Below are 21,572 nucleotides of genomic sequence, written 5' to 3'. Positions count from 1 at the left end.
TTTCTTGTTTATCTTTTGCTCTTCCAGCAATGATGTTCTTTTTTTTCCCCCTTCAAAATGAACCAATTACAAATTTCCACTTGAAAATAAATTGCATCATACTTTTATTCCCTGTTTTCCAGGTCATTTGTTTTTCCAAGTGACTCAGATCTTGCTAAGAATTTTGTTAGCGGCTCCCAAGTATGATGCATTGTAATTCTCCTTGAAGGTGAAAAGTGAAAAGTATAGGAGCAAGTCTAGCCTTTGGCCTGAGGCTTTTACCTAGAATCCTAAAAACTGAGCTTACGTGTGATTTTGCCTGATCTACATGCTGACCTTTTCCCTCACCAAAAGGTATCCAAAGACTTCCTATTTCAACCACTACCATAATCTCTGTGCCATGAAGACTCATAAAAGCAGTAAACATGGGGCACCTGGGTGGCTCAGTCGGTTAAGAATTTGACTCTTGATCTTGGCTTAGGTCATGATCTCAAAGTTTGTGAATTCAAGCCCTGTGTCAGGCACAAGAGCCTGCTTGGGATTCTGTCTGTCCCTCTCTCTTATCCCTCCCCCCGCCTGCCTCTCTCACTCTCTCAAAGTAAATAAACTTAAAAAAAAATAAAATAAAAGCAATAAATGCATGTGAAAATTACTTATTTGAATATTTCAGTTGATGGTCTTGCTTTGTGTTATTGCTTTATAAGTCAACAGTAAGTCTTTATAAGACATCTCATAACTAAGGAAGTGTGGAGATGCTAGTTTGATCAAAACATCAAATTACTACCAGAATGAGATTATAACCTATGTTAAGTAGAACAATTCTGTGAAAATTATCAGAACTGTATTTATTTTTTTAACTGGGCCTCCAAATTTGGGCAGTCTACCTCATTTCAATAGACTGAGTACTAGATTGGCAACAAAGTACTCCTAAATTCGAACTTCAGTTCTGCTGCTGATTGGCTGTATGGGGTAAGTAAACCATTTGTTGTTTCTTTGCCTTTGGCCTTGTAAAATATAAAAGTAGAAAAAAATTAGGGTGCCTGGGTTAGGTGTCCAACTTCGGCTCAGGTCATGGTTTTGGGCTCCGCATCGGGCTCTGTGCTGACATCTTGGAGCCTGGAGCCTGCTTCAGATTCAGTGTCTCCCTCTCTCTTTGCCCCTCCCATACTTGTGTTCGTTCTCTCTCTCTCTCTCTCTCTCTCTCTCTCTCTCTCTCTCAAAAATAAGTAAATAAATATATAAAAAAATAAATAAATAAAATTAGAAAAAGATTTAAGTCATGGCAGTTGAGTCCTTAATATTTAATTTGAGGAATTACTTGGCTCCAGGGCCACTTTTTAATTTCTAATCAAGCACTCATAGAGCAGAGCATCAATAGCTTCTCTTTACTGCCTGGCCTGTCTCTCCTCAGCCCCACACTGCACACCCCAACCTCTCCCAAACAAGGGCTATTGTAGCCCATAGAACAATGGCGACTATCTTTGGAAATAAGTGTGTGAATAACTCAAATATATTCTGTTATTTTTGCACATTTATTCAGATAGCTTTTATGCTTCTTTTCTAAAGTTAGGTTGCCCAATCATTTAGATGATTTCAGAGGATAATAAAGAACTTTAAAATAGTGATAAGAATGCCACAAAAATGAACAAGAACTAAGATCCTTTGACTCAGAGAATGGGAAATTTATCTGAGGTAGGAATGAGCTTATTGCTGTCAGCTTCCACTGTTTGAAAGTTATTTTATAGAGGATAATGTCTTTGTTCCTTATCCCCACTAAGATTAAGGCAACAAGAAAGTATTACTCAGCCATAAAAATAAATGAGATCTTGCCATTTGCAACAACATGGATGGACCTGAAGGGTATGATGCTAAGTGAAATAAGAGGAAGACAAATACCGTATGATATCATTTATATATTGAATCTTAAAAAAACAAAAAAAAAACAGAAACAGACCCCTAAATACAGAGAACAGACTGGTGGTTGCGGAGGTGGGGGATGGGAGATAGGCAAAGTATGTGAAGGGCAATGGGAGGTACAGGATTCCAGTTGTGGAATGAGTAAGTCACAGGGATGAAAGGTACAGCATAGGGAATATAGTCAATGGTATTTCGATAGCATTCTATGGTGACAGATGGTGGCTACACTTGTGGTGAGCACAACATAACTTACAGACTTGTCAAATCACTATATTGTACACCTGAAATTAATATAACATTGTGTATCAACTATACTTCAATTAAAAAAAGGAAAGAAAAAAGACAAGAAAGTAATCATGAAGGAATTACATTAGATACCAGTAGAGAGGTCTATTAAGATACCAGACAGGTATCTTCTCTGAAGAAACAAAACAAAACAAAACAAAAGGTCCTGACCCATTACAGCTATCCCAGAGTTAGGGAAGTGAAGTGTCTCTTCATACCTCATCACATTCATCAGCTTCCCAGGGTCTTAAATGCCTCCTTAAGGAACTTTGTAGCTTCTTTTAGCATCTTAGTTTAGTCTCTTTTCATTCTTGCAGCAAGAACATATTAATGCTGAATAGGAGCCCCTCAGTACAGGTAGGCTTCTGCCCTCTTTCCTCTGGGAAGGGAGGACAAATGATCACCACCCCATGTGACATCCCTCAGTACTCAATTCCTATACCACTTTTTTTTTTTTCCTAGCCCTCACTGGGTTTATCTTCCAAAGACTTAATTATTGTTATCTCTTTGATTTTATGATGAATGGCAATTCTGACACCCTCTGACCCTGAGAAGTAGATAATTCTTGCCTTTATCTTTGCACTAAGAATTTAAACGCAATGGAATATATGGGCAAAAATAGGTCATTTCTCTTTTGCACATCACCAATTGCAAGATTTCTTTTCATGAAAACCAGTGTATCAATTTTCTATTGAAATACATTTTGTAAAGCATGAAAAAAATTTAATCTTGTGCTCTCTAGCTGTCAGAGAGATGAATGGCTCTTCTATTTCAAAACGGCTGCCAGGGATCATTTCTCTCCTTGGTGAACTGTCAGGCTTCTCTTTATGAATCTGGTACATTATAGGTGGCTAAAGTAGCTTGTCATTGTCAGGAACTGATGCAAACAGTTGTTTCTCTACCTATGGTGTATAACCTGTTTCCTAGGACTGAAGCATATTGAGTTACAATGTACTTAATGCAGAGAACTGAATACACTGTGTTTTACATTTAAAAATTATTTTTATTAAGATCAAATTCACATAACATAAAATTAGCCACTGTATTTTTATTTACTTATTTTGAGAGAGAGAGAGAGAGAATGAGCAGGGGAGGGGCAGAGAGAAGGAGAGAGAATCCCAAGCATTTCCCACACTGTCAGCACAGAGCCCAATGTGGGGCTCAAACTCACAAATTGTGAGATCATGACCTGAGCCATAATCAAGAATCAGATGCTTAACCCACTGAGCCACCCAGGCACCCCACATAAAATTAGCCATTTTGAAGCGACCAATTCGTTGGCATTTAGTACATTCACAATATTATGCAATCTATATCAGGATCCAAAATATTTTTATTACTCCATAAAGAAATCCCATACCCAACTACCTACAGATTCTGCCAACCACAGTCTGCTTTCTGACTCCGTAAATTCACCTTTTCTGGATACGTCATTTAAATGGACTTTTACAATATGTGACCTTTTGTATCTGGCTTCTCTCACTTAACACAATGTTTTCAAGGTTCATCCACACTGTTACATGTATCCAGTACTTCATTCCTTTTTTTATGACTGAATATTGCATTGTTTACTATAATTTGTTTATCAATTCATCCATTGATGGATTGTTTCTACCTTGTGGCTGTTGTGAATACCTCTACTATGAACATTCATATACAAGTATTTGCCTGAGTACCTGTTTTCAGTTCTTTTGCATGTATACTGAGGAGTGGAATTGCTAGGTCATATGGTAATTCTATGTTTAACTGTTTGAGGAGCTGCCACACTGTTTTCCTACATTTATCTCTGAAAGAGAAAACCCACAGCATTAATGAAATGAACCTGTCTTAACAGGGAGAGCACAGCCCTCTGAACTTCTGAGAATTCTCTGAAGAATTGAAGGGCACATAGTCATTGGCAGTGGAGTTTGTGTTAGCTGACTCACCTCTGTGCCTAGATAGACAACACCAAAATACACACCGAACAACAGTAAGCACCATCTGCATAAAATATCAGAGAAAGAAATCTTAAATCAGCCCCCAAATCCAGGTAAGCTTTTGCCAGTTGTTTCTTTCAGATGCTTCAATCGTTGCAGACCTATTGCCCCTTGGCCACATTGCTACTATAACAAACCTCAAACCCAATTAAGAGAATTGCTTTAAATGAAGAAGCCAATTCTGAGGAGGTTTATTCTTAGAAAAATTTGAAAAAATAGTCTAAGGTTGCCAGGAGCCAGGTTTAGCCGCTTCCTTCCTGTCAGCATAAAGATCCACACTTTGAATATTTGACTAATTTTAGCATATTAGTTACCATTTAATTATCACATAGGAAGACATCCCCAAAACCTACTTGGTTGTGGAAAAATTGGGGTAAAGACTAATCTAGTTTGCCTGTTGTGGAAATAGACGGGCCTTTTAAAAGTCCATCCCTATGTTCAGTTTTCTGAATGTCCCATAGGCATTCCTTTTGTGATATTGATATTGAAGATGTAGGGGAGCACAAAATGATAACAGCCCACACCCATCCTACAGTGCCAATATAAAAGGCGGCGTTAGGATATCTAACCTCACGATATAGACACAGTTTACCATCCCATGCTTAATCAAGCTGGTCATGGTGTGCAGTGGAATTGCAGCCATGACAGAATTAAGATGGAATAAACTAGATACAAAAACACTACTCTTTTTTGGAGGTTTTGTTCAAGTTACTAGAGTTGAGACAATGAGCACCCAAAAAATGAGCTCATCCACTGTGGATCTTGCCATGTTGTAATTCAGAATTACTCCTTGGAATCACAAAGCTATTACAGTCTGAGTGGCATGGTTGCCAGAGAATGAATCCTCAGAAAACCCTGGGCAGTCCGAGTCAGAAGAGCTGCTCCTTGGCTGCTAATCCACTATGTCTATAATAGTTCAGCCTGATCACTGACATTACGCAGCCTGAGTCACATGCTCTTGGAGATTACGTCAACTCTAACTAAAAAGGTCAGAAGGGGACAGGGAGGCAGGGCAGTTTGGGGTTGTGCAGATGCACTCTTTGGTCAGATGGCAAAGGAACATATTAGGGAGAACAGGCTTTGTGGGGTCTCCTTTCCTCACACAGAAGAAGCCCTCTGTCAGGAAGGCTCACAATTTCCTTAAAGTAATGAGTATGCCTATGAAGAAGCAAACTGTCCCTAAAGTAGAATTGTTGAACCCAGTCATGCATAACTGGTGGTAGCAGGCAGGAGACAGCCTGACACTTCAGGCCTCAATAATATTCAGATTTTGGCTCATAGAAGAATTTGTGTTAAAATTTTACATTAGTTAAATCCCTAAAGATCAATTAACATTTTCCAAGGACAAGAGAAATCATTTTTTGTATGAGAGTCCATATTCATTTCTCCGCAATTTATCTTCTTGAGCTATTACAAAATTCTTAACATATTAAGCTACTCTTGATATTTTTTTTAAACAATCTCAAGAAATGCATTTGATCCTGGGTAATAACTCACAGCAATATTTTTGGATGATTCCTGGGTGCACTGCTTAGTAAACTGAGTCCAGGCTGCACATTATATTAGAGATCATCAGGTGATGTCCTTTCAGCTGGCACACAGGGCCCTTCCTGCCAGAGTGGAGGGCAAGTTCTTGGTAAACGTGCAAGGCTCATATGACTAACGAGAGTTGGTTTGGCCCTTAGTGAGATCTGAAGTCCCATTAAACCAAAATAGGAATCAGGGTGTCACTTCAACCTTGTGAAAACTCCAAGAACTATTCCTATCTTCAGTACAGAGAAAATGAATTACAGAACCCCAATGAAAACAAAAACCCATAAGTGTTGCCATAGCCACCTCATCCTACATTCCGATCCCAGCAGAATTACCAGAGGAATTTTGTGGAAGGGAAGTTGGGTTTCTTCAGTATTGATTTCAAAATGTCAGAGAGAGAGATTTCAGCTTCCATTAGTAAACTCCTATCAAGCCACTAGACATAGAAGCTATTTCTGTAACTCATGTATTCCTAGCTTCCCAGTGTATGACTACAGTGGAAATTATCCTTGCATTTTATACCAAAATTATGACAGCCTTCTATCCTACCAGCCCATTTGCTAGGAAGTCACCTCTCTCAAAGTGCTTTCAATTATATCTGAAACCTTATTTTTACTCCTTATTTATAAAACTCTAAAATAGAGCTTTCCTATACATCCCCTCTGGCCTTCTCAATACACTGGTTTGACTTTCAGGAAAGTTTGGCTGTCATGGGCTCAGTTCTCCCCAGTGTTGTTCCCCTATCAGCTTCAGGAAAGAGAAAATATTTTTCTTTGGGCCAAAGGGAGCATCTTGATCGTGCCTCCTGCTTTTTGGTGTGGCCAAAAGCAGATACAATGCCTTTCCAGCCTAGGAGTTCCTCAAACTCTGATTATTTCCCTCTCTGAGCTGCTGTTGTCTGCTGCCATTCCTGACAAGCACAGAAACTTGTTTTTGCTGCAGCCTTGGGGAGAGCTCACTGCCAGCATTAGCCTGCTCGAAGCTTCTCCATACCTCAAAGTCCAGGACCAAATAGATGTCTGATTCAGAGAGTCATGGAAGTCCTTCCTTCCACAGTCCATGGCTTCAATTTATTTCCTACATGGGGATTATCCAGTTCCCAGGATGATTTATAGTGGGCACATTCATTTTCTAAAAAGAAAAACCTACTTCCACCCAACCATTGAGTCCAACAGGTGCCCCTTGACCCAATAATACAAAGTACTATAATATTGGCCTTTATCACAAAGTCAGGTGTAGTCTCTTGTACTATTTCTTAGGTACAGAGATCTCTACGTGCATTAATGCATCAGTGAGGGTTCAGCATAGGTCTGGAAATGGATGGCTACTACATGAAGGTAATTGAAGGAGGTTAGTAAAGGCACTATTCACAAGGTATGAGTAGGGTTTACAGAAATCAACAGGGGTTAATGCAGTGTCTGGGGGTTAACAACAATGGGGGGTTGTTGCTGCCCATACATCTGAAGTGAGAGAGGAAGAGTGTGTTTCCTAAAACCCAGAAGGAATATGGAGAGAGCTATCTGACCAGAGTGGTAGCCCTGAACACCCTGGTAGAGAGAGAGCAAGGGAGATGGGGAGTAAATAACCTCACTCTTCTCTGTCTTCCAGAGTCCTGCTCGGTGCCTATCACTACCACCCCATTCACCAAACCCAGCGCTAGCCAGAAGGCAAGGGGGTTGGTTGCTGTGGTCCATAAAGGTCAGCTTCCCAGCACCAGAGCAGGGCAGAGAAGGATAAAAATTAGATTTAAAGAGGCAAAAGAAGCAAAACTACCTATTGTGAAACTCAAGTGCTTTAATTTTTTTCTCTAAGTTTGTTTCTTAAAAGTTGTAAGACCTGTTCTAACATTAGTGTGAGGGTTCTATTAATAGATTCGCCTGATGTTTACCTCTTGATTTTAAAAGCTTTAACCAAAACAAACAAACAGAATAAATAAATAAAATAAAAATAAAAAAATAAAAGCTTTAACCATATGCCCCCTAAGTCATTGCTATCCAAAACCTAAGGTGCCTGGTCATTTTTGTTGATCTCTACTCAGCAGGAGCCCTTTCTCTTCAAATATTTTATTACTTCTCTGTCCTTCTGAATCTCTCTCGTGATTTCCTTAAGGTGCAGCAGCTAAAGCTTCATACCTTATTCTAGAAGCATGCAAACTCAGATAATAATAGGAAATATACTAAATAAGGAGAACTTGAAGAACAGTAAAACTAAAATAAAATTTAGAGAAATAGAAATTATAGCAGTATTGGAAATTAGAACAATTTAGAGGTGGTTAGGAATTAGTAGATATTAACACGAAATAGACCATAAAACCGAAATTCATAGCAGGCATTGGGGTACAAGTTTCCATAAGCTTTAATATATTTTTGATGACTTGATATTGATCCTATTTTAGGGGGAGTATTTTGCATAGCGTAATCAAATAGCTCTCGTGACTAGATAGGACTCTAGCCTCCAAATGCAATTCCAAATGTGATAATACCAACAAAGCCTGAAAGGGGTGGGAATGAGGATGAAGATGGAAGAGAAAAAGGCAGGTAAATCTTCCATTCTGTGTGAGAATGAGCACCTGTTAATTTTTGTTAATATAAAAATGTAAGCTTAGATATGTAAGGATCATCATTAACCATATAAAGATGGAAATCAGAACTTTCAAAACACTGGAAAGGGCAGAAAAAGAATAACAAAACTCTACCATCTAGCAAAAATCATGAAAGGAAAAAATATGCAACAAGAAAACATAAGTTGGAAACATAAAATATGACGGGCCTACCACATTCTTCCTCATCACCCATCTGGAATTTTTCTTTGACTCCTCTCTCACTTACCATGTCAGTGTGACTGACTCACTTGATCTTTCCTTGGAAAAATCTCTTGTGTCTGATCACTTCAATTCCCATGCCCACACCTCTCATATCCTTGTCCTGTACTAATGCTAATGTTCAAGCACAACATATCCTACCTTAGCCTCACCACAGCAATTAGCGCAATCTACATAAAACATAATATCACACCCCTACTCAGGGCTCCCCATTCATTACCATCTACCCTTCTTACCTGATTTTCAAGGCCTTCTATGATATGACCCATCTGTGTTTCATCAATTCTAAGACCTATTCTTAAAATATATTAAAACATCTCTGAAATCAGAGTGCATCTTATAATGAATGGCAATCTTGGCATCTTAGATTCAATGAAATACAGTTATTTTCTCAGTTCTTGGCTTGCTATGGGACACCTCTGTTCTAGAAAACAGGACCTCTCACTTTGCTGTGCTATGACTCATTCTGTCAAATGAGTGGCAGAAACCTCAAGCTTCTTAACCAGTTGGTTAAGCTCCAAATTTTTGTTCAGGGATTTCCCTCTGTCAGGGTATCCCTCTCCCTGGCCTCCTTTCCTATATGGGCCCATCTTTCAGACCGAGCACAAAGGCAGCTCAAAGAGTGCTTTGTTCACTACCTCAGCTGGGAGCAACCTTCCCTTGGAATCCTCCCAGTTCCTTCTTTGTAACTCTAGCAACTCTTATCACATGGTTCCTTTTAGTTTACATACTTGGATACATATTTGGTCTGTACACCGGACTCCTAGAGTCCTGCAAATTGCTTGTGAAGGCAGCTAAAATTGTGACATTCTGTGAAAGAACATAAATTTGCTTCACTAATGCAATCCAGGATATTCAGTTTCTTTAAAATCTGTGAAGTACTGCCATTCCAGAACTCAAGAAGAGCCTTGTTTTGAACTGCCCTCTACAGGTAGTATATCATCAGTGAGCCAGAGAGAGGCCTAAGACCATGGATCAGCAACACATGCTGGAAGACACTCAGATGGGATGGAGAGCTGCTAGGAGTGGCTGCCCAACTGGCAGGACTCACTGGCCCTATTCCTGGCAGTAGCCTTTGGAAAGGTCAAGCTCTGGAAAATCATGTTGCTTAGAGATTGTCAGTCCTCTCCACTCTTTATCCTCACATGAGCCATGATGTGGATCCAAGATGGGGCCAGGTGGAGGACTCTTGGTTTTTCAATTTACCCTTCCCTCCAGAAATCCAGACTGGACTGGAAGTCCAAGAACTCTGTTACCTCAATAGGCACCTACAGGGAGACACTGAACATAACCCAGCCCTGTCTGAGGGTGTAGCCTGGGAAAGAGGGCTAATGTTCACACCATCATCTGCAACAGATTCTTCTCCATCACAGCTAATTTTGAACTCTCTGAAGTTATGTAAATACATCTTTGTTGTAATATATTACAAGCCTTTCTCTAAGAAAACTTTTGTGGCCACAAGGTGATAAAAATCTGCTCAAATGCCCTCTTGCTACTGACGGGCCATTCTGTGGCTAAATTTAAAATGACTTGTGAAATTTCCTGCTGAGTTCTGCTTCCTAAGACTAGTGCCATTTTCTAAAAGGCCTCCCAGTTAACCAGCTTTCCATGGGTAACCTCTTGGCCTCAGTCTCGACCAACAGAGGGGGTTGGTTAGAGAAGCTTGAGGTTTCCGCCAGCTTCTACATTCTGACATCTGTTCAGTACTCTACGTAGCTCATTTCCCCTGCGCTGGTTTGCGTGAATGAGTATGAAACTCACTTTTCTGAAACAAAACGGTTGGCATGTTCCTTGAAAGCTTTCTATAAGATGTTATTGCTTTCCAACGGCTTCACACCAGAAGGCCTTACATAAAAGTCACAATTGTCGATCTGATTTCACCAAAAGAAATCATTTTAAGAATGTTTTTACTCATTGAAAGAGTCATTATTATAGAAAATGTAGACAATATAGAATGTTAAAAAAAAAAAAAGAGGTAAAAATTGCTTCAACTGTGACATTGTTAACACTATGGCATGTATCCTTATAAGTTTTCCTTGCATATATAGTCATGATTTTTTCAAAAATATTTGATATAGAATTGAAATCACACTTTGCAAACTTTTTTTCAGCTTGTTCTTATCCTTTAATGATAAATGATTAACATTTTCCTTTGTCATTATGCAACAGTTAACTGTGTGGACTCTGGAGCTAGCCTGTCTGAATTTGAATCCTGGCCCTGTTGTCACTTACTAATTGTGTGACCCTTGGGCACGTCGTTTAAGTGAAATATGTACTTCAGATTCCTCGTTGGTAAATGGGGATAATAATATTTACTTCACAGAGTTGTTGTGAATATTTAAGTGAGTCAGCATTTGCCGAGAACTTAGAACAGTGCCTGACAGGTAGTATGGGCTTTATAAGGCTAGCTACAACTACTATGACTACTACTACAATTTTGCTACAACATCATTTTAAAGACTGGATAGGATTGCATTTTGGGGGATATAGCATAATGTATTTAGTCAAGGTCCATTGCTGGGTAGAGTGTTCTACTTTTTGGTATTTTGAGCAATACTGCAAACAGACATCTTTCTTCCACTGCATTTGTAACAGGACAGACTATACATCAAGCAGGGAAGGAGTATAGATAGTGATGGGAAATGGAAGTACTATCTTTTACTTTCTTGGTTTTGAGCTTGGTTGGAGAGGCAGATGTCACCAGTATTTTGCTTTTGCCTGGAAGACTGCTGCTGAGAAACTGCTCAGACTTTATGGCTCCACCCAGTCAAATAGCAGATTGTCCTTCCCAGATTGAATCACTAGCAATCATATCCTCAGATTCTGATAGAAGGGTCCTTAGCCAGCCATGTCATATACTTTTAGTTCCTCATGCAACAGCTGTCATAGAATTTCTCAGCCCTGGGGGTTCAGCTCCAAGGAAGCCTTGGAGGACACTCACTGAACTCAGTGAGCCCCTGGAGCCTCCCTCTCTTCTAGGCTGGTGCATGAGATCCTGTTAGAGATGCTTCTGCTCTCGTTTAGAGTTTGATTCCTGTGGCCTTTCTCCCAACACTACTGGGGACAAGTGGAAGGGGCCTTTTTCTGAATCCTGATCCCCTGCCCTTTCTAATGGGAATGGTTATGGTGCATTCTGATAAAATAGGAATAGTATCCTCTCTATAGGTTGAGAGAATTATAGACTTAGAGGTATTACATGGCTTCATGGAACAACCTTATGCAACAAAGCTATGCCAGTGCAAATGAACACTGGCAACAGGCAGCTCCTCCTAAGAGGACGGTGACTCATAAGATCATCTTCATGAAACTGCACAGGGAGACATGTCAAATGCCTGCTTATTACTATCTCTCTGTTAAATGTTATCACCAACAAAACCACCTACTTGGTGCTCAGCTTCTCCTAAAAGTTCATAACATACCATATTCCAAAAGACTCACAACTTCTTGATTTCTGCCTTTATTATCTCCTGGGTTCTCTTGAAGGTATTATCTCCTAGCTTCCCTGGAAAGCTCTACCCACCTGCTACTCCCATGGGTTCTGGAGAAATACACTACATTGAGAATTCACTTAATACATGGAAATAGGAGAGCTCTCCCATAATCTCAACCATCTCCAATCAACTGGACATTTAACCTGGAGCCGGAGGTCTATGTCTCTTCCAGTAGGAAGACACTTTCTTAGAATACAAGGATGAGGACACTGACGCTAAATAGAAATAGTGGCAAAAATGGGTAAAATTAGTCTATACTTTTAGAAGTCAGAAATCTGGTCAGGAAAGTAGGGGGAAAAAGGGCAAGGGAGACTTCTAGGAGGCTGGTAACATAGTCTGATAATATAATTTGGACCTGGGTGCTGATTACATGGATGTGTTCATTTTGTGCAAATTTAATGAACTGTACACTTGAGATAAGTGTGCTTTTTGTGTGTGTGTTGTATTTCAATAAAAAAATTTCAGGGGACACCTGGGTAGTTCAGTTGGCTAAGCATCTAACTCTTGATTTTGGCTCAGGTTGTGATCTCAGGGTTCATGAGTTCGAGCCTGGTGTCGGCTCCACAATGACAGGGCAGAGCCAGCTTGAGATTCTCTCTCTCTCTCTTTCAAAATAAATAAATAAACTTAAAAAATTTCAGTAGAGGATATCCATAAACTGGATTAAATATAGAATATTCATCTCTTAGGACTAGTGATTCTTTCCTATGACTACCAGATTTAGCAGATAAATATACAGGATGCCTCTAAACTTCAATTTCAGACAGACAACAAATAATTTTTTAGCACAAGTATGTCCCATGCAATATTTGAGATATGTTTATACTAAAAAAGTATTCATTGCCTATGTGAAATTCAAATATAGCTAATCACCCTGTATTTTATCTGGCAACCCTAATCTTAAATCATCTAAGTATGTTTTATCTTTGATGTAATGAGCAAGTGAGAAAAGGATATATATTAAGGGTATGTAGTCTTAGATGGAAATATTGAAATGTATAAATAAATTATAGGAGACAGAAATGAGAAAATAAGTGCTCTAGTTTTTCACTTACTCCATTCCTCCTTCAATTGATACCCCTCTTCTGTTTTCAGGTCCTCATTCCCACTTTCGTGTCAATGAAGAGAACAGAAATAAGATAAGCCAGAGAAATAAGGTAGTGCCAAAATCATTCACACTTCCATTTACTGAGTTTGCATTTGCAACTGTGTTGGTGTTTCTGAACATTCAGTCCTGATTTGTCTATGTTCTTGTTTCTTATTTTTTATTGAACTGTTTCCCCTCTATTTTCCTCTTTTTCAGAACTCTGTAACCTCTGCCCCATTGGAAGTTGAACCCATCCCAATATAAGCAGTGTTTTTCCTGCCTTTTCTTATCTTTAGGTTTCATAGGCTAAACCTGAAAAATCTATTTGTTATTGATCTCAGAAAGGTCATTTTTCCCTTTTCTCTCTCCAGAAATGTTAACTAATATGTAGCTGGTACATTTCAACTATGGTTCTCACACAGTTGGTAGATTTGAACCAAGTTTTCAGAATTCCATCTCCCCTTTCTTTCCTATACTTCCCACTCTTAAAGGTGAAGAAATTCCAGCACAAATTATTTAGTACAACTAGGCTGTGTCAGTAAATGGAATCAAGTCTCAAAGGTTTTGTGCTTTGATATATTTTCAGTACATAGAAATGGTGGCAATAAAATGAAATTATTTTCTGCATCCACAAAGGTTTCCAAGTCATGATTCTGTAATACCAAGAGTGTTACCACTTTATTTGGAGTAAAATTCTTAAGTCAAAAATGATTGTAATATCCTTTCATTTAAGCAATAACTACATCTCCTAAAATACTTGAGGGGAGGTAGAAAGGGGGAAGATGGAAGTTGCATCCACATCAAGGACAGATGATATTGTGTTTCAACAGCCCACTTTTGAAACCGTTGTTCTAAATGCTGGCCAATTCTTTCAAAAGTTAGTGGTTTTCTGCAATGTTGTCAACTAATGTGTATTTCTTTTTTTTTTCTCCCCCTCCCCACCCTCAACTAATGTGTATTTCTTTTTTTTTTTTTTAATGTTTATGTATTTTTGAGAGAGACAGAGACAGAATGCAAGTGGGTTAGGGGCAGAGAGAGAAGGAGACACAGAATTCAAAGCAGGCTCCAGGCTCTGAGCTGTCAGCACAGAGCCTGACGTGGGGCTCAAACTCACAAGCTGTGAGATCATGACCTGAGCCAAAGTCAGACGCTCAACTGACTGAACCACCCAGGCGCCCCACTAATGTGTATTTCTGATTGAACCACTTCACTCATCATCGATCCAGTCATTTCTAAATGACGCCAGGCAACACTTTTCACTGTTTTTCATACAATTGATTGAAATAACTGGTTATCCTGTTGTCATGGAGACTATGTGTGTGTGTATATATATATATATATATATATATATATATATATATATATTACTCCTGTGTTAATGAGTATTACTGTTATCAATTACCTTTGCTGAAAGAGTGGGGGAGATAGGAGGAGGGCAGAATGATGAAACCCATTATATGCAGAGAATTTAAAAATACACAGAGACAAATTAGTATGAAAGTATCATAAGCACACAAAAAAAGCACTAATTTTTATGGAACAGTATTAGCATAGATACATAAATCAAGTAGCTCTGGACTTTTCAGGACACTTTGTGAGCATTACTGAAAAGGCTCATTAATCAATAAATGACTTAAACAATTGTGGAATCCTTAATAGCTCTAATAGTTCCCGTGCAAATGCAATAATGACATTTAGCACCTAAATAAGTTGCAGGAATGTGCTGGGTTACCACTTACTTACTAACTACTTGCTTTTTTTGTCCCTAACATTTCTATAACATTCAAAAGTCTCCAAAATCTGTCCCCACTTACTTTTCCAACCTTATCTCCTACAACTCCTTGAATTATTTCCGATCAGGTCTCTTTATTAGCTTCTAGATCAGTGTCTCTATACCCAGGAGGCTGCCAGAATACCACCTTACTCACTTCCTCCCTGCCCACTCAAATCATCTTTCACTGTCCAGGTCCAGCTCAAAACCCACCACTCTCATTAAATTAATTGCCTTCTCTAGCTCACAGCCATCTTTCCTTTTGCCTGGCTATATTATTAAATTATTGTCTATACCACTAATGTATTTTTTTACATACTAGCTTATACCATCTTCTGCAGTATTTTCTTAGAGTTATTTAATATGCATAAGTATATGAACATACTTTTGTAAACTATAAAGAACCATACCATTGTATATATATTATTGTCTTCATTACTCGTTTATAGCCTTCCTGAGATGGAGATTGCACATACATTTTCACATGATATCTAGGAGAGCAGGTCATACTTCATGGCCCCTCAGTAAATATTTTCTGATGAATAAATGCATGGAAAGCCACTGCTTTTGGAGTGGAGATAAACTACCAAAGTTTGCATTTGCCCCTTGTTAACTGCCTGAATTTGAACTATTTAATCTCTGTGCTTCAATTTCCTTATCCATACAATAGGGATAATAAAGATATTTACTTCATAGAGTTGCTTTGAGAATTAAATGAATTTATACATGTAAAGTGCCTAAAATAGCTTGTGTAGCACATAGCAAGTACTCAATAAATATCAGCTTTCTAATGAATGAACGAAACAGAATGGATTATAATGAAAATCTAGAGAAAACAATGGCTACTTTTGTTATTCCTCAATCTATGATTATAAAATAATACATAGTATATAACAATGTTAAGAGAAGTTAGTATATCTCTAAGATATAAGCCATGATGATTTATTTCTGGAGAGAGTTTTCAGAATGAAGTTTGTATTCTATATGATTGACCTTTTTTTTTTTTTTTTTATAATTTCCACAGTGGTTAACATACAGTGTTGTAATAGTTTCAGGTGTACAATATAGTGATTAAACAATTCCATATATTTCTCAGAGCTCATCATAAGTGCACTCTTAATCCCCTTACCTGTTTCACCCACCCCGTCACCTACCTCCCCTCTGGTAATGCTCTGTTCTCTACAGTTTGGAGTCTGTTTCTTGTCTCTTTTTTTTTCCCCGTTGTTCATTTGTTTTGTCTCTTAAATTCTACATATTAGTGAAATTATATGGTATTTGTCTTTCTCTGACTGGCTTATTTTTCTTAGCATTATACTCTGTAGCTCCATCCATGTTGTTGCAAATGGCAAGATTTCATTCTTTTTTTATGGGTGAGTAATATTCCAGTGTGTGTGTGTGTGTGTGTGTGTGTGTGTGTGTGTACCACATCTTCTTTATCCATTCATCTATTGATGGACACTTGGGCTGCCTCCATAGTTTAGCTATTGTAAATAATTCTGCAATAAACATAGGGGTGCATATATCCCTTCAAATTAGTGTTTTTGTATTCTTTGGGTAAATATGGAGAAGTGTGATTTCTGGATCATAGGGTAGTTCTGTTTTAATTTTTTGAGGAACCTCCATACTGTTTTCCACAGTGGCTGCACTAGTTTTCATTCCCACCAACACTCCACAAGGATTCTTTCTTCTCCACATGCTTGCCAACACTTGTTGTTTCTTGTGTTGTTGATTTCAGTCATTCTGACAGGTGTAAGGTGATAGCTTATTGTAGTTTTGATGATGAGTGATGTTGAGCATCTTTTCACGTGTCTGTTAGCCACCTGGATGTTGTCTTTGGAGAAATTTCTGTTCATGTCTTCTGCCTATTTTTAACTGTATTATTTGTAATTTTTTAGTGTTACATAAATTCTTTCATATTTTGGATACTAACATTTTGTCAGATATGTCATTTGCAAATATCTTATCCCATTCAGTAGATTGTCTTTTAGTTTTGTTGCTTGTTTCCTTTGCCGTATAGAGGCTTTTTATTTTGATGTGGTCCCAATAGTTTATTTTTGCTTTTGTTTCCTTTGCCTCAGGAGACATATCTAGAAAGATGTTCTTATGGCCAATGTCATAGAAATTGCTGCCTATGTTCTCTTCTAGGATAGTTATGGTTGCAGATATCACATTCAGGTCTTTAATCCATTTTGAGTTTATTTTTGTGTATAGTGCAATAAAGTGATCCAGTTTCATTCTTTTTTGCATGTATCTGTCCAGTTTTCACATTTCTAGGCCTTCTATTGTGTTCTATTGATGTGTGTGTCTACTTTTGTCCCCAAACCATACTGTTTTGATTACTAAAGCATCATAATATAACTTTAAGTCTGGAATTATGATACCTCCAGTTTTGTTTTTCTTTTTTCAAGATTGGTTTGGCTATTTGGAGTCAGTTTTGGTTCCATACAAACTGTAAGTTTGTTCCAGTTCTGTGAAAGATGCTATTGGTATTTTGATAGGGAATGTATTAAATCTGTAGATTGCTCTGTAGTATGGACATTTAAAAAATATTGGGTCTTCCAATCCATGAACATGGATTGTCTTTGCATTTCTTGTCGTCTTTAATTTCTTTCATCAATGTGTTATACTTTTTATAGTACAGAACTTTCACCTCTTTGGTTAAGTTTATTCCTAGGTATTTAATTATTTTTAGTGTAATTATAAGTGGAATTATTTTCTTAATTTCTCTTTCTGCTACTTCATTATTAGTGTATAGAAATGCAACAGATTTTTGTACATTGATTTTTTGTATCCTGTCATCTCGTTGAATTCATTTATCAGTTCTAGCAGTTTTTTGGTGGAGTCTTTAGGGTTTTCTATACACAGTATCATGTCATCTGCAAAGAGTGAGAGATTTACTTACTCCTTACCATTTTGGGTGCTTTTTATTTCTTTTTATTATCTGATTGTTGTGGCTAGGACTTCCAGTACTATGTTGAATAAAAGTGGTGAGAGTGGACATCTTAGTCTTCTTCCTGACCTTAGGGGAAAAGCTCTGTATTTCCCCATTGAGTATGATGTTTGCTGTGGGTTTTCTATATAAGGTTATTATTATGTTAAGGTGTATTCCCTCTAAACCTACTTTGTTGAGAGGTTTTATCATGAATGGATGTTGTACTTTGTCAAATGCTTTTGCTACAACTTATCAAATGATCATATGGGTTTTATCCTTTCTCTTATTGATATGATGTATCACATTGATTGATTTGTGAATATTGAACCACCCTTGAATCCCAGGGATAAACCCCATTTGGTTGTGGTGAATGATTTTTTAATGTATTGTTAGAATGAGTTTGCTAATATTTCGTTGTGGATTTTTGCATCTATGTTCATCAGAGATACTGACCTATGGTTTCTTTTTTTTTGTAATGTATCTGGTTTTGGTGTCAGGGTAATACAAGCCTTACAGAATGAGTTTGGAAGCTTTCCTTCCTCTTCTATTTTTTTGTTTTACTTTTTTTTAAGTTTACTTATTTATTTTGAGAGAGAGAGAGAGCATGAGCAGGGGAGCGGCAGAGAGGGAGAGAGAGAATCCTAAGCATATGCAGGGCTCATACCCACAAACTGTGAGATCATGACCTGAGCCGAAATCAAGAATCAGACACCCAACCAACTGATCCTCTTCTTCTCCAGGTGCCCTCTTCTTCTATTTTTAGAAATAGTTTGAGAAGAATAGGTATTAACTCTTCTTTAAATGTTTGGTAGAATTCACCTATGATGCCATCTGGCCCTGGACTTTTTTTGGTTGGGAGTTTTCTTTTTACTGATTCAATTTCATTGCTGTTATTAGGTCTGTTCAAATTTTCTACTTCTGGCTTCAGTTTTTGGTAGGGTATATGTTTTAAGGAATTGATACATTTCTTCCGAGTTGCGTAGTTTTTTGACATAAAAGTTTTCTTAATATTCTTTCATAATCCTTTGTATTTCTGTGGTGGCAGTTGTTATTTCTCCACTTTTGTTTCTTATTTTGTTTATTTGAGTCCTCTCTCTCCCCTCTCTCTCTCCCCCCTTTTTTTGGAAAGGTTTACCAATTTTGTTTATCTTTAACAACCAGCTGTTCATTGATCTGTTCTATTGGTTTTCAGTTTTTGAATCACTTATTTCTGCTGTAATCTTCATCATTTCCTTCCTTCTACTGGTCTGAGGTTTTGTTTTCTTCTCTTTCTAGCTTCTTTAGGTATAAGTTTAGGTTGTTTATTTAAGATTTTTCCAGCTTCTTGAGTTAGGCCTGTTTTGCTATAAACTTCCCTTTTAGAGCCATTTTGGCTGCATTCCAAAGATTTGGGACCATTGTGGTTTCTTTTGTCTTCCTGTGTTTTTATGTTTCCTCTTTGATTTCTTGATTGATCCATTCATGTTATTTAACCTCCATGTATTTGTGCTCTTTCCAGATTTTTTCTTGCAGTTGATTTCTAGTTTTATTGTGTTGTGGTTGGAAAAGCTGCTTGGTATACCTTCAATCTTTTTTAATTTGTTGAGACTATTTCTGTGACCTAATATATGATCTACTCTGGGGAATGTTCCATGTTCACTTGAAAAGAATGTGTATTCTGCTGTTTTAGGATGGAATGTTCTGTGTAGGTCTATTAAATCCATCTGTTCCAGTGTATCATTTAAAGCCATTTTCTTCTTGTTGGTTTTCTGTTTAGATGATCTATCCACTGATGTAAGTGGGGTGTTAAATTCCCCTACTATTATTGTATTACTTTCATTAGTTCTATTATATTTGTTATTAACGATTTTGTTTTTGTGTGCTCCCATGTTGGATACACAATTTTTACAATTGTTAGGTCTTCTTGTTGGGTTGTCCTCTTACCTTAACGATTCTATAGTGTCCTTCTTTGTGTCTTGTTACAGTCTTTGTTTTAAAGTCTATTTTGCCTGATATAAGTATTGCTACTCTGGCTTTTTCATATCCATTTGTGTGATAAATATTTTCCATCCCCTCACTTTCAATGTGCATGTGTCTTAGGTCTGAAATGAGTTTCTTATAGGCAGCTTATAGATGGGTCCTGGTTTTTTTATACATTCTGACACCCTATGTCTTTTTATTGGATATTTAGTCCATTTACATTCAAAGTAATTATTGATAAGTATGTATTTATTGCCATTTTGTTGTTGTTTTGTAAATATTCTGTTCCTTTCTTCCCTTCCTCTCTTCTCTCACCATGGGTTGGCTTTCGTTAGGGATGTACTTGGATTCTTTTCTCTTTAATTTTGCATATCTGTTACTTGTTTTTTGTTTTTTTTTTTAGTTTATTCATTTATTTCGAAAGAGAGAGTGACCGAGACAGAGATAGAGACAGCACAGGGGAGGGGCAGAGAAAGGGAGAGACAGAATCCCAACCATGTTCTGCCCCATGAGCACAGAGCCTGATGTGGGGCTCAAACTCACTAACCATGAGATCATGACCTGAGCTGAGATCAAAAGTTAGCCACTTAAATAACTGAGCCACCCAGGCACCCCATTGTTACTATTTTTTGATTTGCAGCTACCATTAGGTTTGCATATAACACCTTCTGTATATAGCAGTCTATATGAAGTTGATGATCACTTAAGTTTGAACCCATTCTTTACTCCTCTGCTCCCTACATTTTAGGTATATGGTGTCATACTCTATACCCTTTTATTTTGTGAGTTCCTTAACTGAGTTTTACAGATATAATTTTTTTTTTTTACTGTTTTTATGCTTCCTGCTTTTCTTACTCCTACTTATGGTCTTTCCTTGCCACTCAAAGAGTTCTCTTTAATGTTTCTTGTAGGGCTGGTGTAGTGGTAATGAACTCCTCTAGCTTTTGTTTCTCTGAGAAATTCTTTATCTTTCTTTCTATTCTGAATGATAGCCTTACTGGATAGAGTATTCTTGGCTACAGACTTTTCCTTCCAGCACTTTAAATATATCATGCCACTTCCTTCTGGCCTACAAAATTTTTGCTGAAGAATCCACTAATAGCCATATGGGGTTTCCCTTGTGTGTAACTGCCTTCTCTTGCTGCTTTTAAAATTCTCTATCACTACTTTTTGCCATTTTAATTACTGTGTGTCTTGGTGTGAACCTCCTTGAGTTGATTTTGTTTGGGGATCTCTGTGCCTCCTGGATCTGGATATCTGTTTCCTTTCCCAGATTAGGGAAGTTTTTAGCTATTCTTTCAAATACATTTTCTTCCCCCTTTTCTCGCTCTTCTTTTTCTGGGATCCCTATAATGAGAGTGTTATTGTGCTTAATGGAGTTGCTGAGTTCCCTAAGTCTATTCTCATTTTGTATAATTTTGTTGTCCCATACCTGCTCAGCTTACTCGGTCCACCATTGTTAATTCATTCCTCTGCTTCCTCTAGCCTGCTACTTATTCCAGTGTATTTTAAATTTCACTTTCTGTGTTCTTTATCTCTGATTGGTTCATGTTTATTGGTTCTATCTCTTTGTTAAGTGTCTCACTAATATCCTTCACTCTTTTCTCAAATCCATTACTTTAAATTCTCTATCAGGCATATTACTTACATCTGTTTTGCTTAGATCTCTTGCTGTGGTTTTATCCTATTCTTTCATTTGGGGTATATTCCTCTATCTCTTCATTTTGTCTAACTCTCTCAGTGTTAGGAAAGTCAACTACATCTCCTGCTCTTGAAAATAATGGGTGGGGCACCATGCTTTTAACAAAGTGGTGCTGATCC

General features: G+C 37.7%; 1 long non-coding RNA gene across 1 annotated transcript; it reads left to right on the top strand.

The window, feature by feature from the left end:
* The first annotated feature begins 4,028 nt into the window (after positions 1–4,028).
* Positions 4,029–13,776, top strand: LOC116737983. Its single transcript, XR_004343405.1, has 3 exons — positions 4,029–4,210; positions 13,098–13,159; positions 13,306–13,776. It is a non-coding gene; the product is annotated as an uncharacterized LOC116737983 (long non-coding RNA).
* The last annotated feature ends 7,796 nt before the right edge of the window (positions 13,777–21,572 follow it).

The sequence above is a fragment of the Lynx canadensis genome, chromosome A3 (genome assembly GCF_007474595.2).
Source record: "Lynx canadensis isolate LIC74 chromosome A3, mLynCan4.pri.v2, whole genome shotgun sequence".
Lineage (NCBI taxonomy): Eukaryota > Metazoa > Chordata > Mammalia > Carnivora > Felidae > Lynx > Lynx canadensis.
This window is presented reverse-complemented; position numbering and strand designations above follow the sequence as displayed.